This window comes from Lacerta agilis, chromosome 3, assembly GCF_009819535.1.
Source record: "Lacerta agilis isolate rLacAgi1 chromosome 3, rLacAgi1.pri, whole genome shotgun sequence".
Lineage (NCBI taxonomy): Eukaryota > Metazoa > Chordata > Lepidosauria > Squamata > Lacertidae > Lacerta > Lacerta agilis.
This window is the reverse complement of record NC_046314.1, coordinates 115802166-115825321: the sequence shown is the minus strand read 5'-3', so window position 1 is coordinate 115825321 and position 23156 is coordinate 115802166. Positions and strand designations below refer to the sequence as shown.

Sequence of the window (23156 nt, the reverse complement as noted above, 5' to 3'; positions counted from 1 at the left end):
ACTCCTTCGGGTAGTGAAAAGCGGGATATCAAATCCAAACTCCTCTTCTTCTTCTTCTTCTTCTTCTTCCTTCTTCTTCTTCTTCTTCTTCTTCTTCTTCTTCTTCTTCTTCTTCTTCTTCTTCTTCTTCTTCTTCTTCTTCTTCTTCTTCCCCATCCCCTAGCTCATAGGGAAGAGAACAGTGATGGTTAGTGTTGTTGTTGTTGTTGTTGTTGTTGTTGTCGTCGTCGTCATCGTCATAATCATCAATTAGATTTCTATACAACCCTTCATCTGAGGACCACATCGCAGTTTAAAATACAAAAACATCAAAATACATAAACCAAACAATAGCACACCACACATACAGTCGTGTAAAAGACCATAGATTTTTTTCATTTGTCCAAGGCCTGGAAGGAGAGGAATGTATCTGCCTGGCACCTAAAGGGACAGAGTGAGACTCCCAGGGAAGAGCATTCCACAAACAGGGAGCCACCACCGAAAAGACCTCTCCTCGCAGTGCCGCCCTCCGGACCTCTGGTGAACGAGGAACATGAAGAAGGGCTTCTGATGATGATCTCAGGGTCCAGGTCAGCTCATATGGGGAGAGGCCATCCTTGAGATTCTGTGGTCCTGGGCCCATGTGGGGTGTGAGAGCTGAGATGGAAGGAGCCTGGAAGCTGGAGACACAGATTCCTGTTTGCTGTGTAGGGGGATCTAAAGCTGTGACAAACTGAGGAGGATGATTTGGGGGGTGTGTGTGTGTTCATGCTGTGAACACCTCCATTTTATGCTCAGGCTCTCTCTATATGATCAGAAAAACCCTATATCTCCTAAAGACACCAAAGTCTCTGCTCACCTTCAAGGAAATCGAACTCTGGGCAAACACTGAACCCCCTGGGTTTTCTCCATGCTCCGCAATTTGGGTGCAGTGTAGCAATATTTTCAAGGAATCCTCATATGTGTTATTTGCCCTTTTTCTCCAGCTACATCCTTGAATCGGTTTGCATGGAAAGGGATCTCTTTGGCATTGCTGCTCCCCATTCCCACCATTCCACACACCCCAATATCACCTTCTGATCTGGGCTAATTCCCAAGTTCACTGTGATGAATCAGGCAGTTGCTTTGCACAACTTTTCTGCCTGTGGGCATCTGATGGAGCAACGCTTGTCCGTTTACTTGAAGCAAGACCAGGTGGGGAAATGGGACTTAGCCCCGTGAAAACAGGTTCCCCACCTTGACTGCTTGGTTTGCCCTTCAGGCTCTTGGGAAAGGATGCTGAAGACATCTCACGGGGCCCATCTCTGTGGAGATTGCAAAAGACCAGCAACTGCCTGCTAAATATCACCAGACAGGACACAGCCCAGACCAACTTCTCACAGCAAGCACTGATGCTTCTCTCCCCTCTCCAGAATAAAATATAATATCTCTCCAGTCCAAAGGGTGGGTTATAAATATTAACATGATGATGATAATGGTGGTGGTGGTGGTGGAACAGGACACCCCTCTTTTCACTGCAGAAATGTTAGAAGGTATGCATGTCTTGTCTAGAAGCCTGGGGGAGACCTAGCTGTGTGGGCCACTCTGCCCCCCGCCCATTGCCTCCCCCCCCATCTCTTCCTTCCCTGCCATGCAGCACAGAGATCTACATGCTGTGCCAGCCCACTCATGAGGCAAGGGGCAGTGCCCACCTCGGGTGGCAAGATCCACAGGGGCATCAGATTCAGCCTCCAAGGAATGCATTTTGGCCACTGGGAGGCATTGCTAGTTAAGATTTTAACTCATTGCTTCTTCCCTGTGTAGGGGGTGGGGGTGGGGGCCGGAAAGCAGCATTTTGTGGTTTGCCTCAGGGGCTCAAAGGTCTTGGGCCGGTCCTACTCACAACGCTCTCCATTCCCCCCTTCTCCTTCACAGCCCCCGTCTTCTTCCTCCATGTTCCTCCAACCCTCCAAGTGTCCCTGTCTTCCAGGGACAGTCCTGGATTTACAGAAGCTCTCCCAGTTGCTGATTTGATCTCAGAATGTCCCATTTTACTGAGGATGCCCCCATTTCCATCAGAGGAATGTTGGAGGGTGTGGAGTTCTGTGACCCCTGAGTCATCGGAAGACAGTCCTGTACAGTACAGGGAAGTTTTTAAAATGTTTAACGTGTTATGAATTTATATATATATTTCTGAGCCACCCAGAGTGGCTGGGGAACCCAGTCAGATAGGTTGGACGTTGTTGTTGTTGTTGTTGTTGTTGTTGTTGTTGTTGTTGTTGTTGTTGTTGTTGTTGTTTACGATTACTATTATTATTGAATAGAACGTCCCCATTTTCATGGGAGAAATGTTGCAGGCTATGTCCCCTAACTTTTCCAGCCCTTCTCTGTTCAGCTGCCCAAGGAAGCAGGACAGTTGGAGGGAAGACACATAGAAAGGGGCACAGGGAGGGGCAGGGGAGACCCCAGGGAGAGGATCCTGTCTACAATTTGAGAAGTGCAAAGCCAAGGATTGAAAAGCAACCACAAAACCTGGATGGCACCAATGACTGGCAGAGAGAGAGAGAGAGAGATGGGTATCTGAGTCTGACCAAAAAAGTCCCCTCAACCCAGCACACACTTTCACAACATGAACCCACACAAAGTTTTCCAATGCTTGCATTTATTAAAAAGAAGAAGCTAACGCATTTTTGCAGGCAAACCAATTTCAAGCTCCAATCCTGAGCCCACATACTAAGGAGTCAGACCCCAGTGGGGCTTACTCGTGAGTAGACAGGCAGACAGGATGGCTCCCTCTTGACTCCTTCCCAGAATCGCCTTCAGCAGCATCAAGCAAAGCGGTTTCTTCCCCAGCAGAGATGGGGGGTGCAGTCGAGGCAGCTGCACATCAGAGGAGAGCAGGGGGGTCTTCCTTTCACCAGGGGTCTTTCACCGGAGGTCGGCAGAGTTAATATCCTGTGAGAGGAGGAAACACTGTTAAAATGGGTGCTGGTGGTGGTTCTGAAAACCCAAACCAGTGACTCCAACTGGGAGGCAGAAGAGCTGACTGTTGTCAGAGTCCAAATTGCACACCGAGGGCCTGTTTTGCAGAGGGTTGGACTAGATGACCCCTTGGGTCCCTCCCAATGCAACATTTCTATTCTACGATTGTAGGAGAGACCTCTGAGCATTTCATGTATGTACTTTGGGGGAATCTGAGCGGGGTTTGGCTGCCACACACACTTTTTTTTCCTAATGTGGTTCTCTCTTTATTCAAACTGCAACCCCAGGAGAGGACATATTTGAGCAGATCCTTGGGTGTTTGTGCGATGGTGTGCATTGAACTCTTTCCCTTCCAGCTCTACAATGCTGTGATTCAATAACCACCTTCACAGGTATGTTTCACGCAGGTTGCCTTTGCTATTTGAGGAGGGTCAGCGAATGAGCCCCTAACCTCTCATACCACGAAGAACTGTTCTATGAGCCAATGGAGGCTAAGGGGAATTGTGGCTGAGGGGTCTGAGAGCTTTCATGGGGGGAGCAAGGGGAGAGGAAAGGGTCTTCAACCCCCTATGCACACGCTGATATTGTTCCCCCTCACAGTGGGTGTAAAGGTTAAGAGAGGGAGGTGGGGTAGGGGGGACAGAGCGATGAGTCTCATGCATTTGGGGTCATGAGACACCACTGACAAATTTTGGGGCACAGCAAAGTTTTGATTTGACTTACTTCTACGGCAACACCGTTGGCGACCAGAGCACCTAAAAACTGCCACTTGGGGCGGCCGGCACCGTACTTGGCATCTTCCCCCGTTCTGTTGGCATCTCTGAGTAGGACATTGGGTCCCATGACATTTGGATCCTTGGGCTCTGGTGAAATCTGGAGGAGAAAAAATAAGACTGTGAAGGCTCTGTCTCACAGGATTGACCTTCTATACCTTCCACAACTTCTTCCACAGTGGTCCTCCTGGCTTGGACACCTGGAGGGCACCAGATTGGGGGAAGCTGGTGCTGGAAGAATGCAGGGCTGGAGCAGAATCAGTCCCTTCTGCTGCCTCCCTGCACCTTCAGGACAGGGTCTGAGCCAAGATGGTGGGGAAGGCTGCGTCAGAGTCACTGACTTCCCTGGGCGGCCACTGGCAAACTGGAAGAGAGAAGCCCCCTTGCCCAGGAAACTGGCCCATTCTTTTACCCACTCCAAGTGTCCAACCAGAAGCCCCATTTGGGAAACATGGGGCAAGATCCCACCTCTTTGGGAGTCACAGCAAGTGGTGTTAAGAGGCAAGTTTAAAATTAATTAAGCTGAGATCTGTGGAGCTCAGAGAAGAAGCATGTGAGAAGAAGGCCATACCTGGAGCCAGCAGCATCAGGAAGAGGACGGCAACAGAGAGGAGGCAGAAGATCCTCATGGCTGGAGGTTGGTGGGAATCCTGGAGGTACCAGAAGCCAAGTGGAAGAGCAGTTGGCTGGGGAAAGCAGAGGTCCCTCTATTTATAGGTGGCTGGAGGACTGTTGAAATCTTGTGGGGTGCCAACCGTTGCTTGCAAGATGGATGTGGCAAGCCCTGAGGGGCATGTGCCAAGGACCAGCCAAAGACCATAGAGTCATAGGTTATTCAAGTCCAACCCCAACACAACTATAGCAGACATAAAGGGGCATGGGTGTGTTTGCGCTTATCTGAAGGGGAGCCCACCTCCATATTCCTGATGAAAAGAAAGAGAAGGGAGGAGAAACCAATCCTTGGGGCAGAAGGTTGCCCATGACTACCAGCCAGGATGGCGACTTTCTCCCTCCCCTGCTGGAGACAGGAGGCCTCTGAACATCATTGGCCCAGAATCGCAAGTGGGGAGAGTGGTGTTCACTCAGGTCCTTCTTGTAGGCTACCAATGGCTATGGATCACATGGGATTCCCAGAAACGGGCATTAAGAACCATTGTGGCCCCTCACTGCAGAGGCAGAGTATCTCCCTCATGGCTAGCAGCCCCTGGTCTGCATTTCAAGGCATCGGTGCCTCCTGTGCCAGGGAGTTCCGTAGTTTAACTATACGCTGAATGAAAAGGTCCTTTCCTTTATCTCTCCCAAATCTCCTGACACTCAGGTTCCCGTCACGTCTCCATTGCACTTCTATATCAGGCACGTCCAACAGGTAGATCGTGATCTACTGGTAGATCACTGGACATCTCTGGTAGATCACTGGCTCCCCTCAACAACTTTTGTTCCCCTATAAAAAGCTCAACAACTTTGACCTGAACCCCCCCAAAAGGGCTTTCTATCCTAAAGAAGCACAGCAACTTTTACCTGAACCCCTAAAAATGGGGCTTTCCTCCTTCCTAAAAAAAGCTCAATAACTTTCACCTGAACCCCCAAAATGGGGTTGGATCACTGCCAGTTTTTAACTCTGTAAGTAGATTGCAGTCTCTTGGGAGTTGGCCACCCCTGTTCTATATGAATCCACCTTGCCTCCCTTTAGGAAACCCCTGCATCTCTTCCGCCTTTTCCCCACATGCAACCTGCCCCACTGATCTGGCTGTGAAATATACTCGGAGTCGAGTGTGAATTTCATGCTCTTTATTCAGCTCATAGTAGTAAGGAATGAAAGCTTCCCCAAAACGTCTGCTTTTATATACACTATTTACACAACAGGCCCCACGTGATTGGCTAATTCCGGAATACTCCTGTGGGCCAATCAGGTGGCGGATTCACTTCCACCTGGAGCCGAATTGGGGCAGACTGCTGCATTCTGAATCCTATTGTTCTAGGGCCAACCAGACTGCTGCATTTTGGATCCTATTCAACTCTGTACATAACAGGCTGCTTCGTAGCCTTGGCATCATGGAGGGCAGAATGTCAACATCTGACAAAACACTCCCTGCATTCTCCACGATTCCACCAGTGCTGTCAAGTATCCCGTTTTCCCCGGGATTCTCCCTTATTTCAAGCAGTTTCCTGCTGCTCTCCCTTATTTTTTATTTCCCTTAAATTTCCCGTTTTTAATGGAAGCAGCTCCTCCCCTGCTGGCCAGGGACTGGGTGGGAAGACCTCGCCTACTTGGAGAGAAAAGCCTCAGCCCTCAAAGCAAGTGGGAGCCGTTTCCCGCGCTTACAGGGGGGTGTATTCCTCCCCCTGCATCAGCCCCTATCCATTGCTGCCGAGCCCCTCAGCCGGCCAATAGGCTTAGCTGGTGGGTGGAACCTGGCTGCCTTTGAGCAGCTGCTGCTTCCTGTCCTGTTTTGAAGGGATCAGACAAGAAGACGATGGGGCTCCATCGCGCGGCGCACATGGCTGCCCTCCTCTTTGCTCCACTCCGAGCCCGAGCCTGCTTGGAGTTTACATTGCTGCTCCGCCCACTTTTGCTTCTGGCTCCGCCCACCACTGACATGTGACTGTCCCCGGGATAGGGGAGACTGCTGATCCCTTATTTTCAAATCCGAAACTTGACAGCTATGGATTGCACATCAGTTTGCTTAGAAACACAATGCTTAGAAACTCAACAGTGTGGCGTTCTGCTTAAGCCACTTTGTGTGATGTTATGTACTGCACTTGACTCCGAGTATATTTCACGTGAGTTCAAGAAAAGACAGACAAGGTCTTGACCAGCAAGCCTGACTGGGAGACAAGAGTGGGACAAAAAGCTCCCTTTCTCTCTCTACCCAGGCACTTTTATTCACACATAAAACCGCCTTACAGAATTCAAACGAGCCAATGATAATCCAAGAACTAACTTCCCTAGCTACAGGTCTATTAGCATTCCAAAGATCAGGTAGAAGAAAGGACAGAAGATTGACAGGAGGAAATGAAGGGTAAACATCCCTGCCATATTGACACTACCCAGGCCTCCAGGATTCAGCATATCTACTTCAAAGGGACAGATGCTATGAAGTTATCAAAGGGACACATCCTTACCAGCCAGTTGTAAATTAAATAGCAACACTTATCTAAAAGAGACGTGACTATCCCGTCTCACTGTAATGGAAGGCAAATGAAGCCAATAGGAACAGCCAATTTCTTGCCAATTTCAGGTCACGTAGGATTGGTCATAAGAAATCATATCTTGAAACATAGACCAGCAAGGAACTTTACACTCAGCACAATCACATATGGATATCAGAATGTCTTTTGCTCACTCACACAATGTCTAAGACAATGGATCACTTCTCATCTAATTCTACATGAATACCACACATCAGCATTTTGGGGTGAATTTTTTTCCAAATACACAAGCATTTTAATGTAATCGTAACTAATATACACTTCTTTGCAAGGCAGTGTCCCGTTCCCCCATTCTTGCATGCTGTTTTCTCACATATGGATACATATTACACCACTTTATGCGTTTTGGTGCACATTACTTGATTGAACTTCATTGCAAATTCATGAAAGGAGAACACTTGGAAGGGCAGCTCTGTTCCAAATCATGCATAGTGTATGCAGCTGAGGTACAAAACGTTTGGGGGGGAAATAGTCCAGCCCTGATGCAGATGTTCTCCTGCAGTCAATGCCCAAGAGCCAGGTAATCTCCCAACACCACAGCTGCTTGGGGCCCTGACTAGAAGAGCCTTTGGCCTCACCCAGCTGCAGGGCTGTCAATGCTCCACAATTTGGGTGCTGTGTAACAATATTTTCAAGGAATCCTCACATGTGTTGTTTGCCCCTTTTCTCCAGCTCCATCCCTCAATCCATGCCAAGGGATGTCTTTGGTGCTGCTGCTCCCCAATACCACCCACTGTCCCCCAATATGACCTTCTGATCCGAGCTATCTCCCAAGTTCACTGGGCTGCAATTGGCAGTTGCTTTACCCAACATTGCTGCCTGTGGGCATCCGATGGAGCAACGCTTCTCCGTCAACTTGAAGCAAGACCAGGTGGGGAAACGGGACTTAGCTGTGTGACCACAGGTTCCCCACCTTGCCTGCTGGGTTTGAACTTCGGGCTCTTGGGAAAGCATGCTGAAGACATCTCATGTCAACTGCCTTCCAAATGTTACAGGCACAACCCAGACCAACAGCTCACAACTGGCACTGATACTTCTTCCCCTTTTCCAATTTAAATTTAAAATCCCTGCCCTCGCCTTTGGGTGATACACACACACACACACACACACACACACACACATATGCTGCAAGGCAGACCCAAAAAGGAAAATAACAGAACACTGCTAGTAATCACATACAGCTCCTAAGTTAAAACAGTACAACACATCATCAGAGATCTACAAGCTCTCCTAGACAACGACAGTTCTCTTTCTCAAGCTCTGGGAGGAAGACCCTTCATCGCCTACAGACAGCCACCCAATCTCAAACAGCTCCTCACCCACAATAATACAACAAGAGGACTCAACATGGACACTGGTACCAGAGCCTGCAATAAACCCAGATGCCAACTTTGCTGCCACATAAACCCGGACAACACCATTACTGGTCCCAACAACATCAAACATACCATCTCAGGACTATTCAATTGCTCATCTTCCAACATTGTGTATGCCATCAAATGCCAACAGTGCCCTTCAGCTCTCTATATTGGACAAACAGGCCAAACCCTACGCCAAAGGATAAATGGACATAAATCTGATATCAGGAATCACAAGGCAGAGAAACCAGTAGGAGAACACTTCAGTCTCCAAGGACATTCTATACAACATCTCAAAGTAGCTGTCTTATTACAAAGGAATTTAAGAAATACTGTAGACTGGAAAGAGAAGTTGCAACTCATTACCAAATTGAAACCCATGACCAAACTTAAAAGCATGGATAGACCTGGTCTGAACAAGGACATTGGATTCTTATCTCATTATACATGACAAAGCTATTTTAGCCATCTCACCCCCTGCTTTTTCCTGTAAGACCAATTGCAATCGTTAACAGTGGTCAACAGGTTTTCCACACCTATAAAGCAATCCCCCATTCTCACCACCCTTCTGAGTAATACCCCTCCCCACTCCCTCACTATATATAAGGGTCTGGTGACTTCTGTTTCAGTGTATCTGAAGAAGTGTGCATGCACACGAAAGCTCATACCAAGAACAAACTTAGTTGGTCTCTAAGGTGCTACTGGAAGGAATATATATATATATATACACACACACAAACACACACACACACACACTTTATTGGTTTTAAAAATTGCATTGTAGGGGTTGGACTAGATGACTCTTGGGGTACCTTCCAACGCTGAAGCTCTATGAGTCTATGATTCTGTGGTCTTTGGCTGGTCCTTATCAAATGCCCCTCAGGGCTTGCCACATCTATCTTGCAAATGACAGTTGGCATCCCACAAGATTTCATCAGTTCTCCAGCCACCTATAAATAGAGGGACCTCTCCTTCCCCAGCCAACTGCTCTTCCACTTGGCTTCTGGTACCTCCAGGATTCCCACCAACTTCCAGCCATGAAGATCTTCTGCCTCCTCTCTGTTGCCGTCCTTTTCCTGATGCTGGTGGCTCCAGGTATGGCCTTCTTCTCATATGCTTCTTCTCTGAGCTCCACAGATCTCAGCTTTATTCCTTTTAAACATGACTCTGAACACTACTTGCTGTGACTCCCAAAGAGGAGGGATCTTGCCCCTCTGTCCTCCTGGAGAGTTTCCCAAATGGGGCTTCTGGTTGGACACTGTGAGAAGAGGATGCTGGACTCGATGGGCCCTCTTGGGGAAGATCCATCATACAGGCTTTTCTTATTACCTCATTTATATGATCCACGGAAGCTCTTGCTTTCAAATCTGTAATAATGCTCTTCAGCAAACTCAGCTCTGCAGTGGGTCAAAGAACGGTTCAGGGGGCTTCTCTCTCACTGTTTGCCAGTGGCCACCCAGGGAAGCCAGTGACTCTGAGGCAGCCTTCCCTCCCACCTTGGCTCAGACCCTGTCCTGAAGGTGCAGGGAAGCAGAAGAAGGGACTGACTCTCTGCTCCAGCCCTGCATTCTTCCAGCACCAGCTTTCCCCAACAAGGTGCCCTCCAGGTGTCCAAGCCATCAGGGCCACCGTGGAAGAAGTTGTGGAAGGTGTAGAATGTCCGTCCTGCGAGACAGAGCCTTCAAAGTCTTTTTTTCTTCATCCAGATATCACCAGAGCCCAAGTTGGTTGTATTTGGAGATGTCGACGGCAAAATGGGAGACTGCAAACAAGGTGCACTGGGCACCAAAGGCCAGTTTTTCGGTGTGGTCGCCTAGTGTGTTGCCTTTAAGGTGAGCTAAATCTTAGTTCTAATCAAATATTAGTCAATGGTGGCTCAGGGCCCAAAATGTATGAGAATCATTGCTCTGTCTTCCCCTCCCCCCCACCTCCCTCTCTTAACCTTTCAGCCACTGTGAGGGGGACAATATTAGTGGGACAATATTAGTGTGTGACCAGAGGGTTTAAAGGCCTTTCCTCTCCTCTTGCTCCCCCCATGAAAGCTCTCTGACCCTCAGCCACAGCTCCCCTTAGCCTCGGAAGGAATGCCTCCATTGGCTCACAGAACAGCTCTTCGTGGCATGAGAGGGTGGGTGGGGGCTCAGTCGCTGACCTTCCCCAAATAGCAAAGGCAACCTACCTGTGTGAAACATTCCTGTGCAGGGGGTTATTGAATCACAGAATTGTAGAGTTGGAAGGGAAAGAGTTCAATGCACACCAACACGCACACACAATTCTTTGCTAAAATGTGTCCTATCCTGGGCATGATGTTTGTAAAAAAAAAGAGGGTCTAAGAAGAAGAAGTCACTGGTTTGGGTTTTCAGAACCAGCACCAACCCCAATTTTAACAGTGCTTCCTCTCCCAGGTGGGTAACTCTGCAGATCTCTGGTGAAAGACCTCCGGTGAAAGGAAGACCCCCCTGCTCTCCTCTGATGTGCAGCTGCCTCGACTGCACCCCCCCATCTCTGCTGGGGAAGAAACCGCTTTGCTTGGTGCTGCTGAAAGCGATTCTGGGAAGGAGTCAAGAGGGAGCCATCCTGTCTGCCTGTCTACTCATAAGTAAGCCCAATTGTTCCCAATGGGGCCTGACTCCTTAGTAAGTGGGCTCAGGATTGGAGCTTGGATTTGGTTTGCCTGCAAAAATGCTTTAGCTTATTCTTTTTAATAAATGTAAGCATTGGAAACCTTTGTGCAGCACCATGTTGTGAAAATGTGTGCTGGGTTGAGGGATATTTTTGGTCCGACTCTATCTATCTATCTATCTATCTATCTATCTATCTATTTTGATGTTTTAAATCTTTATTTCATTTAATTATTATAGTATGGACATACTGTATGGACATACAGGACATACTGTTTTTCCTCCTGGCAGACCAGAATACCCAGACAACGGAGAAGGTAGCCAGATTTGTTGAGAGGGCCATGAAATTGAGGGCTGCCAGCTGAATAACAGTGCCCCCTCATAATTAAGATCTCATTTATTCTTGTTTTAATTGTGCCGAATCCTGATTCAGCTCATTTTATTGGTTATATATGGTTTTTATCAGTATCTGTAATATGTGCTTTTTTTTTTATGCAACGGCCTGTGGGCTATGCAAATAAATAAAGTTTGTTGTTGTTGTTGTTGTTATAGTATGGAATATGTGCTCTAAGGTATACAGAACATACAGTGTAAAATATTACATTGATAAATTTTCCGTTTTCCATTCTGTGTCTATCTTATTCTATTATTGTGAACATCATAACACATTAAACATTAAAAAAAATACTTCCTTATACAGGGATTGCCTTCAGGCGGCTCACTCTCCAACTCCACACTCTCCAACATTTCTCTGATGGAAATGGGAACATCCTTAGGAAAAGTGGGACATTCTGAGATCAAATCAGCAACTGGAAGAGCTTCTGTAAATCCAGGAGTGTCCATGGAATACAGGGACACTTGGAGGGTCAGAGGGGCGTGGAGGAAGAGAAAGGGGGTGATGAAGGAGAAGGGGGAATGGGGAGCCTTGTGTACAGGACCGGCCCAAGACCTTTGAACCCCTGTGGCAAACCACAAAATGGTGCTATCCAGCCCCCACATTACCCTACTCAGGAAAGAAGGAGTGTGTTAAAACCTACCGCATTTTTCGCTCCATAGGGCGCACCAGGTCATAGGGCGCACCTCTTTTTTGGAGGAGGAAACAAGAAAAAAAAATATTTTTTCTGGTTTTCCTCCTCTAAAAGCCCTGTTTTTTTTAGGATCAGCTAAAAGTTTTGCAGCTTTTTTTGCAAAGGGAAAAGCCCTGGTGTTTTTTTTTTTTTTTTTTTTTTAGGATCAGCTATAAGTTTTGCGGCTTTTTTGCAAAGGGAAAAGCCCTGGTGGTTTTTTTTTTTTTTTTTTGGTTTTAGGATCAGCTATAAGTTTTGCGGCTTTTTTGCAAAGGGAGAAAAGCAAAGCTCCTTTTGCAAAGGGGGAAAAGCAAAGAGGAAAAGGCCCATTTTTATGGGGTTCAACTCACATTTCTGCAGCTTCTAAAGGAAAGGGAGCCTTTTCTACAGTTTCCAGACAGATAATCTAATCAGCCAGTCCCATGTCGCTGGGGAAACAAACAACCTCCCTCTGCAGCACATTCAGCAATGGAGGGCGGGGCTGAAAGGGAGCCGGGACTCTTATCTCTCTCCCAATCTCTTGCTGATCAGCTGCTGAGCGGGGTCCTTTCAACACCCCCTTTTCTCTTTGTAAAATAAAAAGCATGCTCCTCTTTTGGCCCCTGGGCAATTCGGCTCCAGGGACCACCATTCGCTCCATAAGACGCACAGATATTTCCCCTTACTTTTTAGGAGGAAAAAAGTGCGTCTTATGGAGCGAAAAATACGGTACATTAGGATCAAGAGGGAGTATATCAGCAATGCCTCCGAGTTGCCAAGATGCATTTCTTGGAGGCTGAATCTGATGCCCCTGTGGTTCCTGCCACCCGAGGTGGGCACCACACCTTGCCTCATGAGTGGGCTGGCCCAGCATGTGGTGTTTTCTTTAAAAAATATATTTTAAATTATTATTTAGATCACCAACAACCCAGACAAAAACAGTGAATCTCCCCAGGCGGCCGATACATCGGATATACATAAACAATGAAACATATTCAAATCCACCCTATGTACAATTCTATATATATATTAACAACCCGCAAGGTTTATTTAGCTTTTAACGTTTTGATTACCCCAAATTGTTCAAACCTACCCAAATAATTCAGTAGGTTCTCAAGCCAATCCTCTTTCTCACTGACCTTAAACCCTTTCATTCTGCGTATCTTCGCAGTTAGGTATTCTAAAATTACAATATTATTCAATTTTTTCCTCCATTGGTTCACCCCTAGCTCTAATGCATTTTTCCAATTACTCGCTATAACCTGTCTAGCTGCAATTACCACCTACACATTTGCATTCCTCTTTTGTTTTTAAACCATTGCTACCCAGGCTAATGAGAACCATTAATTTAGATATTTCCACTTCTCTACCCACAATTCCTGATATTTCAGTACCAATCTGTTTCCAAAAATTATTAAGTAAAGGACAATTCCACCACATATGACTGTATGTTCCTATCACTCCACATTTCCTCCAGCAATTTTTACTTCCTGATCCAATCCAGCTCCAGGTGAAAATGAATCCGCAACCTGATTGGCCTACAGGAGAATCCCGGAATTAGCCAATCACGTGGGGCCCATTGTGTAAATAATGTACATAAAGCAAATGTTTTGGGGAAACTTCCATTTCCTCGCTACTATGAGCTGAATAAAGAGCATGAAATCCACATTTGACTCCGAGTATATTCCAGTTTCGGAATGGATGTTTAAATCCCCTAGGACAACCAAACTAGGTGTCTCCAGGAGAACATCCGCCATGACTTGAAGCAGCTAGAGCAGGGAGTCCTTGGTGCAGCGGGGAGGTCAGTACAGCGAAAGGAAACCTTTACTGCCCCTATTGCCCAACTTCCAGAACATGCACTCAGAAAATTCGGTCTTCCCAATAGGTAAAATCACTGCAGGGATAGTCTTCAAACAACGACTAAACCTACCTCCTTGGTAATGACATGATCTGGTCTTAGTGTAACTCCTCCTTGTACCCGTGATCACAGAGATCGGGTGTCCCAGTGCGCACCCACCCACCCACGGAACCTGCCCCAGCCATTTTGTTGGCTCCTTTAGGTGTCAGGCAAATAAATTGCTCTTCTCCCAGGTCTTCGGCTAATGAAAAAAATCTATGGTCTTTTACAATATGTGTGGGGTGTTATTGTTTGGTTTGTTAATATGTATTTTAAACTGCACTGCAGTCCTCAGATGAAAGGTTGTATAGAAATCTAATTGATGATGATGATGATGATGATGATGATGATGATGATGATGATACCAGTCTTCTTTTACCTATTAGCTAGTGGATGAGGATGGTGGAGCTCACCTATTAGCCTGTAGGATCCCTCTTAGTTGCAGCTCTTCCCGCCTGCCTTATTCTTTTGAGATGCTGATGAGGACACTCCAGTGGCCAGCGAAGGTCCTAGTCTAGTCTTACAAAGAAAGTTGTCTGACTAGCTCACCAAACTCCTCTCTTAGATTCTAACACTCCATGGGTTCAGGACCCCAAGAATGGGAAGGGATGCAGGGCACTCCCTGATCCACAGCAAGATGAGAAACCTTTTTGGCCTAAGCTTCCAGGTGACAACACCCCACAGGCTGCGGAAATGGAGCAGGACGCCAACTCGCTTGCAAGCAAGAAGAGAGGAGAGGTGGGGTCAGGGTATTCTATATGTTGGAAGACACCCAGTGTGGCTGGAACAACCCAGTCCAAAGGGTGGGTTATAAATAATAACATCATGATGATGAGGATGATGAGCAGGATGATGATGATGGAACAAGACACCCCTCTTTTCACTGGAGAAATGTTGGAAGGTATCGGGGAAACCTCGCTGTGTGGGTCACGCTGCCTCCCCCCCCCCAGCTCTGATTCCCACCCACCCCTGTCTCTTCCTTCCCTGCCATGCAGGACAGAGATCTACATGCTGTGCCAGCCCACTCATGAGGCAAGGGGTAGTGCCCACCTCGGGTGGCAGGATCCGCAGGGGCATCAGATTCAGCCTCCAAGAAATGCATTTTGGCGACTGGGAGGCATTGCTGATATCCCCCCACTTGACGCTTATTAAGATTTTAACTCATCGCTTCTTCCCTGGGTAGGGGGTGGGTGGGGGCTGGAAAGCAGCATTTTGTGGTTTGCCTGAGGGGCTCAAATGTCTTGGGCCAGTCCTGTCCACAAGGCTCTCCATCCCCCCCTTCTCCTTCATTGCCCCCGTCTTCTTCCTCCATGCCCCTCCAACCCTCCAAATGTCCCTGTCTTCCGGAGCCAGTCCTGGATTTGCAGAAGCTCACCCAGTTGATTTGAATTGATCTCAAAATGTCCCTCTTTTCCTAAGGACGTCCCCATTTCCATCAGAGAAATGTTGGAGCTCTGCGATCCCTGAGCCATCGGAAGGCAGTGCTGTATAGGGAATCTTTTTTAAAAAATGTTTATGTGTTATGATGATGCTTTTATATATATTTTTGAGCTGGGGAAACCAGCCAGGTGGGGGTATTATTATTATTATTATTATTATTAAATAGAATGTCTCTATTTTCATCGGAGAATCGTGGCAGGCTATGTCCCCTAACTTTTCCAGCTCTGCTCAATTCCTGTTTATGAAACATCCTGTCCTTCTCTGTGCAGCTGCCCAAGGAAGCAGGACAGTTGGAGGGGAGACACAGAGAAAGGGGCATGGGGAGGGGCAGGGGAGACCCCAGGGAGAGGTGCCTGCCTGCAATTTGAGAAATGCCCCTGTGCAAAGCCATGTTTGCAAAAGAACCACAAAACCTGAATGGCACCACTGACTGGCAGAGAGAGAGAGAAAGGGTGTTAGAGTCTGACCAAAAAAGTCTCCTCAACCCAGCACGCGTTTTCACAAAATGGACTTATGCAAAGGTCCTCTTCATCCTGGAGAGAAGTGACTAGTGGGGTGCCACAAGGTTCTGTCTTGGGCCCAGTCTTATTCAACATCTTTATCAATGACTTGGATGATGGGCTTGAGAGCATCCTGATCAAGTTTGCAGATGACACCAAATTGGGAGGGGTGGCTAATACCCCAGAGGACAGGATCACACTTCAAAATGACCTTGATTAGAGAACTGGGCCAGAGCAAACAAGATGAATTTTAACAGGGAGAAATGTAAAGTACTACACTTGGGCAAAAAAAAATGAAAGGCACAAATACAGGATGGGTGACACCTGGCTTGAGAGCAGTACATGTGAAAATGATCTAGGAGTCTTGGTAGACCACAAACTTGACATGAGTCAACAGTGTGATGCAGCAGCTAAAAAAGCCAATGCAATTCTGGGCTGCATCAATAGGAGTGTAGTATCTAGATCAAAGGAAGTAATAGTACCACTGTATTCCGCTCTGGTCAGACCTCATCTGGAATACTGTGTCCAGTTCTGGGCACCACAGTTCAAGAAGGATACTGACAAGCTGGAACGTGGCCAGAGGAGGGCAACCAAAATGGTCAAAGGCCTGGAAACGATGCCTTATGAGGACGGCTTAGGGAGCTGGGTATGTTTAGCCTGGAGAAGAGAAGGTTAAGGGGTGATATGATAGCCATGTTCAAATATATCAAAGGATGTCATATAGGGGAGGGTGAAAGGTTGTTTTCTGCTGCTCCAGAGAAGCAGACACGGGGCAATGGATTCAAACTACAAGAAAGAAGATTCCACCTAAACATTGGGAAGAACTTCCTGACAGTAAGAGCTGTTGGACAGTGGAATTTGCTGCCAAGGAGTGTGGTGGAGTCTCCTTCTTTGGAGGTCTTGAAGCGGAGGCTTGACAGCCATCTGTCAGGAATGCTTTGATGGTGTTTCCTGCTTGGCAGGGGGTTGGACTGGATGGCCCTTGTGGTCTCTTCCAACTCCAGGATTCTATGATTCTATGAAAGGCCTCTCCCCCTATGACCTGGAACCTGAGATTACCATCAGAAGGCCTTCTTCATGTGCCTCCTTCGCAAGAGGTTTGGAGGGCAGAAATGCGAAAAGAAGACTTTTCTGCGGAAGTTCCCTGTTGATATTTGTCCATTGGCTCAAATATGCCCCCATCCCACCACACGTTTCCATACCATGAACCAACACAAAGGTTTCCAATGCTTGCATTTATTAAAAAGAACAAGCTAAAGCATTTTTGCAGGCAAACCAGATCCAAGCTCCAATCCTGAGCCCATTTACTAAGGAGTCAGTCCCCAGTGGGAACAATTGGGCTTACTCATGAGCAGGCAGGCAGACAGGATGGCTCCCTCTTGACTCCTTCCCAGAATCGCCTTCAGCAGCACCAAGCAAAGCGGTTTCTTCCCCAGCAGAGATGGGGAGTGCAGTCGAGGCATCTGCACATCGGAGGAGAGCAGGGGGGTTTTCCTTTCACCGGAGATCTGCAGAGTTAATATCCTGTGAGAGGAGGAAACACTGTTAATACGGCTGCTGCTGGTGGTTCTGAAAACCCAAACCAGTGACTCCAACTGGGAGGCAGAAGAGCTGGCTGTTGTCAGAGTCCAAATTGCACACAGAGAGCCTCTGTTGCACAGGGTTGGACTAGATGGGTTCCTCCCAATGCTACATTTCTATTCTATTATTGAAAGAGAGACCTCTGAGCATTTCATGTATGTACTTTGGGGGAATCTGAGAAGGGTTTTGCTACCACACATGTTTTTTCTAATGTGGTTCTCTTTTTTTATTAAAAAAAAAACAGCCTCAGGACAGGACACATTTGACCAGATCATTGTGTTTGTGCGTTGGTGTGCATTGAACTCTTTCCCAACCAGGTTGCCTTTGCTATTTGAGGAGGGTCAGCGACTGAGCCCCCACCCACCCTCTCATGCCACGAAGAGCTGTTCTTTGAGCCAATGGAGGCATTCCTTCCCAGGGTAAGGGGAGTTGTGGCTGAGGGGTCAGAGAAGTTTCATGGGGACAGCAAGGGAAGAGGAAAGGCCTTTAAACCCTCTGGTCACACACTAATATTGTCCCCCTCACAGAGGCTGAAAGGTTAAGAGAGGGAGGTGGGGTGGGGTGGAAAACAGAGCTATGAGTGTCATGCATTTGGGGTCTTCCTTTCACCGGAGGTCTGCAGAGTTACCATCCTGTGAGAGGAGGAAACACTGTTAATACGGGTGCTGGTGGTGGTTCTGAAAACACAAACCAGTGACTCCAACTGGGAGGCAGAAGAGCTGACTGTTGTCAGAGTCCAAATTGCACACGGAGGGCCTGTTTTGCAGAGGGTTGGACTAGATGACCCCTTGGGTCCCTCCCAATGCTACATTTCGTATATGTATTTTGGGGGAATTGGGCGGGACTTTGCTACCACACAGACACCTATTTTTTCTATTGCGGTTTTTCCCCCTTCTTGTTTTTACAAACAGCAATCCCAGGGGAGGACACATCTGAGCAGATTCTTGTGAGTGTGGGTTGGTGTGCATTTAACTCTTTTCCTTCCAGCCACTGGGAGGTCCCTTCCAGCTCTACAATGCTGTGATTCAATAACCACCATCACAGGGATGTTTCACGCAGGTTGCCTTTGCTATTTGAGGAGGGTCAGCGAATGAGCCCCTAACCTCTCATACCACAAAGAACTGTTCTATGAGCCAATGGAGGCTAAGGGGAATTGTGGCTGAGGGGTCAGAGAGCTTTCATGGGGGGAGCAAGGGGAGAGGAAAGGGTCTTCAACCCCCTGTGCACACGCTGATACTGTTCCCACTCACAGTGGGTGTAAAGGTTAAGAGAGGGAGGTGGGGTCCGGGATGGGGGGGGGACAGAGCAATGAGTCTCATGCATTTGGGGTCAGAAGACACCACTGACTAATATTCGAGCACAGCTAAGATTTGATTTAACTCACTTCTACGGCAACACCATTGGCGACCAGAGCACCTAAAAAGTGCCGCTTGGTTCGCCCGGCACCGTATCTGGCAGCTTCCCCTGTTCTGTCGACATCTCTGAATACCACATTGGGTCCCGTGACAACTGCTCCCTTCAGCTCTGGTGAAATCTGGAGGAGGAAAAATAAGACTTTGGAGGCTCTGTCTCACAGGACTGACCTTTTACACCTTCCACAACTTCTTCCACAATGACCCTGATGGCTTGCACAACTGGAGCACATCAAGTTGGGGAGAGCTGGTGCAGGAAGAATGCAGGGCTGGAGCAGAGAGTCAGTCCCTTCTTCTGCCTCCCTGCACCTTCAGGATCTGAGCCAAGGTGGGAGGGAAGGCTGCGTCAGAGTCACTGGCTTCCCTGGGTGGCCACTGGCAAAAGTGGGAGAGAGAAGCCTCCCTGCCCAGGAAACTGGCCCATTCTTTTTCCCACTGCAAAGCTGAGTTTGCTGAAGCTCATTATTACAGATCTGAAAGCAAGAGCTTCTGTGGACCATATAAATGGGGTATTAAGAAGAGCTTGACTGATGGATCTGGCCAAAAGGGGCCCATCAAGTCCAGCATCCTCTTCTCACAGTGTCCAACCAGAAGCCCCATTTGGGAAACTCTCCAGGAGGACATAGGAGCAAGATCCCACCTCTTTGGGAGTCACAGCAAGTAGTGTTCAGAGGCAGGTTTAAAAGGAATAAAGCTGAGATCTGTGCAGATCAGAGAAGAAGCATCCGAGAAGGCGGCCATACCTGGAGCCAGCAGCATCAAGAAGAGGACGGCAACAGAGAGGAGGCAGAAGATCTTCATGACTGGAGGTTGTTGGGAATCCTGGAGGTACCAGAAGCCAAGTGGAAGAGCAGTTGACTGGGGAAGGAGAGGTCCCTCTATTTATAGGTGGCTGGAGGACTGATGAAATCTTGTGGGATGCCAACCGTCCTTTGCAAGATGGATGTGGCAAGCCCTGATGGGCATGTGCCAAGGACCAGCCAAAGACCACAGAGTCATAGGTTATTCAAGTCCAACCCCATCACAGCTATAGCATCCCTGGCAGGTACCCATCCAACCTCTGCTTAAAATCTTCCTGCAAAGGAGAATCTGGCACCTTCTGAAGGGCTCTGTTCCACTGTTTAACAACTCAGAAAGTGAATCTGTGGGTTTGTGTCTTGCTCTCTGCTCACAGTGGCACGGCATCTTTTGATGTCCCCTGGTGGTGGTGGTGATCTCTGCAGACGGGACCAGGGACTGGGCGCAGAGGGCAAACAAAACCCTTCCTTCTAGCCCAACTCTAGACGCCATCACTGCTGGGCAGGCATGGGGCACAGAGGGTTCACAGGGCCGTGCTGTGCCACCTGCCCACATGGGGGGAGCCTGCCTGGCCATGGCGACTCTTGGTGGGCGCACCCCCCCCCCAACACTGGCCAGGCAGCCATTCATTGTGGGAGCCAGGGCTGCTTCAACAAGGCCAGGCTGGGCTCCAGTGGACAGAGATGCCCAGCAGCAGGCAAGGTGGGGATCCTTGTGTGGGGGCATGAGCAAAATCATGTGGTCAGGGCCACAGCCTATCTAGCCCTCCCCACGGTGAGCAGGAAAAAACAAGCTTGTGGCAGCCCAACTCAGTCTCCCCAACTCCCATATGCAATTTTAGAATGATGGTGCTCGCCCCCACGTCAAAATGCACCACCTCTCTTTTTCTTTTTCAATTCTTCTTTTTTTCTCTGATCTTCCCCCCCCCCCGCCCCTCTTCTTTTGGTCTGGGTCAGAGTTTCTATCTGGATTAAGAGCAGACATAAAGAGCAGGGCATGGGTGTGTTTGCGCGCTTATCTGATGGATGAAGAAGGGGAGCCCACCTCCATTTTCCTGATGAAAAGAAAGAGAAGGGAGGAGAAACCAGTCCTTGGGGGCAGAAGGCTGTTCATGGCTACCAGCCAGGATGGCGACTTTCTCCCTCCCCTGTTGGAGACAGGAGGCCTCTGAACATCATTGGCCCAGAATCGCAAGTGGGGAGAGTGGTGTCCACTCAGGTCCTCCTTGTAGGCTTCCAATGGCTATAGATCACATGAGATTCCTAGCAACTGTCATTAAGGAGCATGGTTGGCCCTCACTATAGAGACAGAGCATCTCCCTCATGGCTAGCAGCCCCTGGTCTGCATTTCAAGGCATCCGAGTCGGTGGTCCTCCCTGTTTCCTGTGCCAGGGAGTTCCGTAGTTTAACTATACGCTGAATGAAAAGGTCCTTTCCTTTATCTCTCCCAAATCTCCTGACACTCAGGTTCCCCTCGTGTCTCCATTGCACTCCTATATGAATCCACCTTGCCTCCCATTAGGAAACCCCTGCATCTCTTCCACCTTTCCCCCGCGTGCAACCTGCCCCACTGATCCAGCTGCTTGATAGCCCTGGCATTATGGAGGGCAGAGTGTCAGCATCCGACAAAGCACTCCCTGCGTTCTCAACTATTCCACTTCAGTTTGCTTAGAAACACAAACTCACCAGCATTTTGGAGTGAAGTTTTTCCAAATACACAGGCATTTTTATGTAATCGTACCTAATATACACTTTTTTTGCAAGGTAGTCCGTCCCCCCGCTCATTCTTGCATCCTATTTTCACCAATGTGGATACATATTACACCACTTTATGTGTTTTGGTACACATTACTTGATTGAATTTCCTTGCAGAATTCATGGAAGGAGAACACTTGGAAGGACAGCTCTGTTCCCAATCATGCATAGTTGCAGAAAGTACATGCAGCTGAGGTACAAAACTTTTTGGGGGGGAAATAGTTCAACTCTGGTGCAGATGTTCTCCTGCAGTCTATGCCCAAGAGCCAGGTAGTCTCCCAACACCACACCTTCTTGGGGCCCTGACTAGAAGGGCCTTTGGCCTCACCCAGCTGCAGGGCTCTTCTCAGGCTCAGTCCTGCAGATCCATATCTTATGGAAACATTTCCTCTGGGGATTCCTCACCACCCTCTCCAACTCAGGAGGTTGTCCCCAACTTCACCAGCTGAGTTCTGCATCCTTTCCTCTCCCTAGGCACAAACCAAAGCTGATCTGGAAGCTTGTATCCCACATTGCCCAATATTTGGAATAGATTTGGAGGATGCAATGGGTGTGCAGGGGAGAAGAGCAGTGATTCCCATCCACAGGTGGAAGTCTGTGGCCTTGGATACAACCCCATCGGTGCAGCACCAAACTATTCTGTTGCCCTTCCATGCTCTTGATCATTCTCCAGATCCATCTTTCCAAGGGATGGGCATGTTTAACCTTCTCTTTTCCTGCACACTCTTTGAGCACTGTCCTGCTGTATCTTTGTATGTGTGTGTTTGTGTGTTGTGCTGCTTTCGTGGTATTTGTGTCGCTTGCTTGATGCTTTGTTTCAATAGTTCTGGCTGACACTGGGTTAAAATTCTGTGCATTGTTGGGAATATATGGGGGGAACGACAAAAGTGGACACCCAAAGGTGAGGGCAAGGCTTTTATATTTAAATTTGAGAAGTATCAGTGCCAGTCGTGAGCTGTGCCTGTAGCATTTGGAAGGCAGTTGCTGGTCTTTTGCAATCTCCACAGAGATGGGCCCCATGAGATGTCTTCAGCATCCTTTCCCAACTGCGAACCCAGCATGACCTGAAGTGTTATTTCTGGGTTAGCGGAGTCTGTAACCTGAAGCGTATGTAACCTGAGGCGTATGTAACCCGAGGTACCACTGTATTATATTTTATTCTGGAGAGGGGAGAGAAGGATCAGTGCTTGCTGTGAGATGTTGGTCTGAGCTGTGTCCTGTCTGGTGATATTTAGCAGGCAGTTGCTGGTCTTTTGCAATGAGATGTCTTCAGCATCCTTTCCCAAGAGCCCGAAGTTCAAACCCAGCAGGCAAGGTGGGGAACCTGTGGTCACGGGGCTAAGCCCCATTTCCCCACCTGGTCTTGCTTCAAGTAAACGGACAAGCGCTGCTCCACCGGATGCCCACAGGGAGCAAAGTTGGGTAAAGCAACTGCCAGATTCAGCCCAGTGAACTTGGGAATTAGCCCAGATCAGAAGGCGATATCGGGGGACAGTGGGTGGGATTGGGGAGCAGCAATGCTAAAGAGATCCCTTTCCATGCAAACAGATTCAGGGATGGAGCTGGAGAAAAGGGGCCAAATAAAGAAATCTGAGGATTCCTTGAAAATCTTGTTACACAGCATCCAAATCTCTGAACAGTGAGAAAACTGAGGGGTTTCAGTGCTCGCCCAGAGTCCAGTTTCCTTGCAACAAAGGTCAGTGTTGGCTGTGCTGTCTTTTGGATATCTGGTGCTATTCACACATAGAGACAGCCTGAGCATAAAATGCAAGGCTTCAAAGCATTAACACACACACACACACACACACACACACACACACACACAC

General features: G+C 48.1%; 1 long non-coding RNA gene across 1 annotated transcript; it reads right to left on the bottom strand.

Annotated features, from left to right (window-relative positions):
* Positions 1-2880: 2880 nt before the first annotated feature.
* On the bottom strand, positions 2881-19743 carry LOC117044445. Its single transcript, XR_004426293.1, has 3 exons — positions 19522-19743; positions 3664-3813; positions 2881-2913 (listed from the first exon to the last, which is right to left on the bottom strand). It is a non-coding gene; the product is annotated as an uncharacterized LOC117044445 (long non-coding RNA).
* Between the last annotated feature and the right edge of the window lie 3413 nt (positions 19744-23156).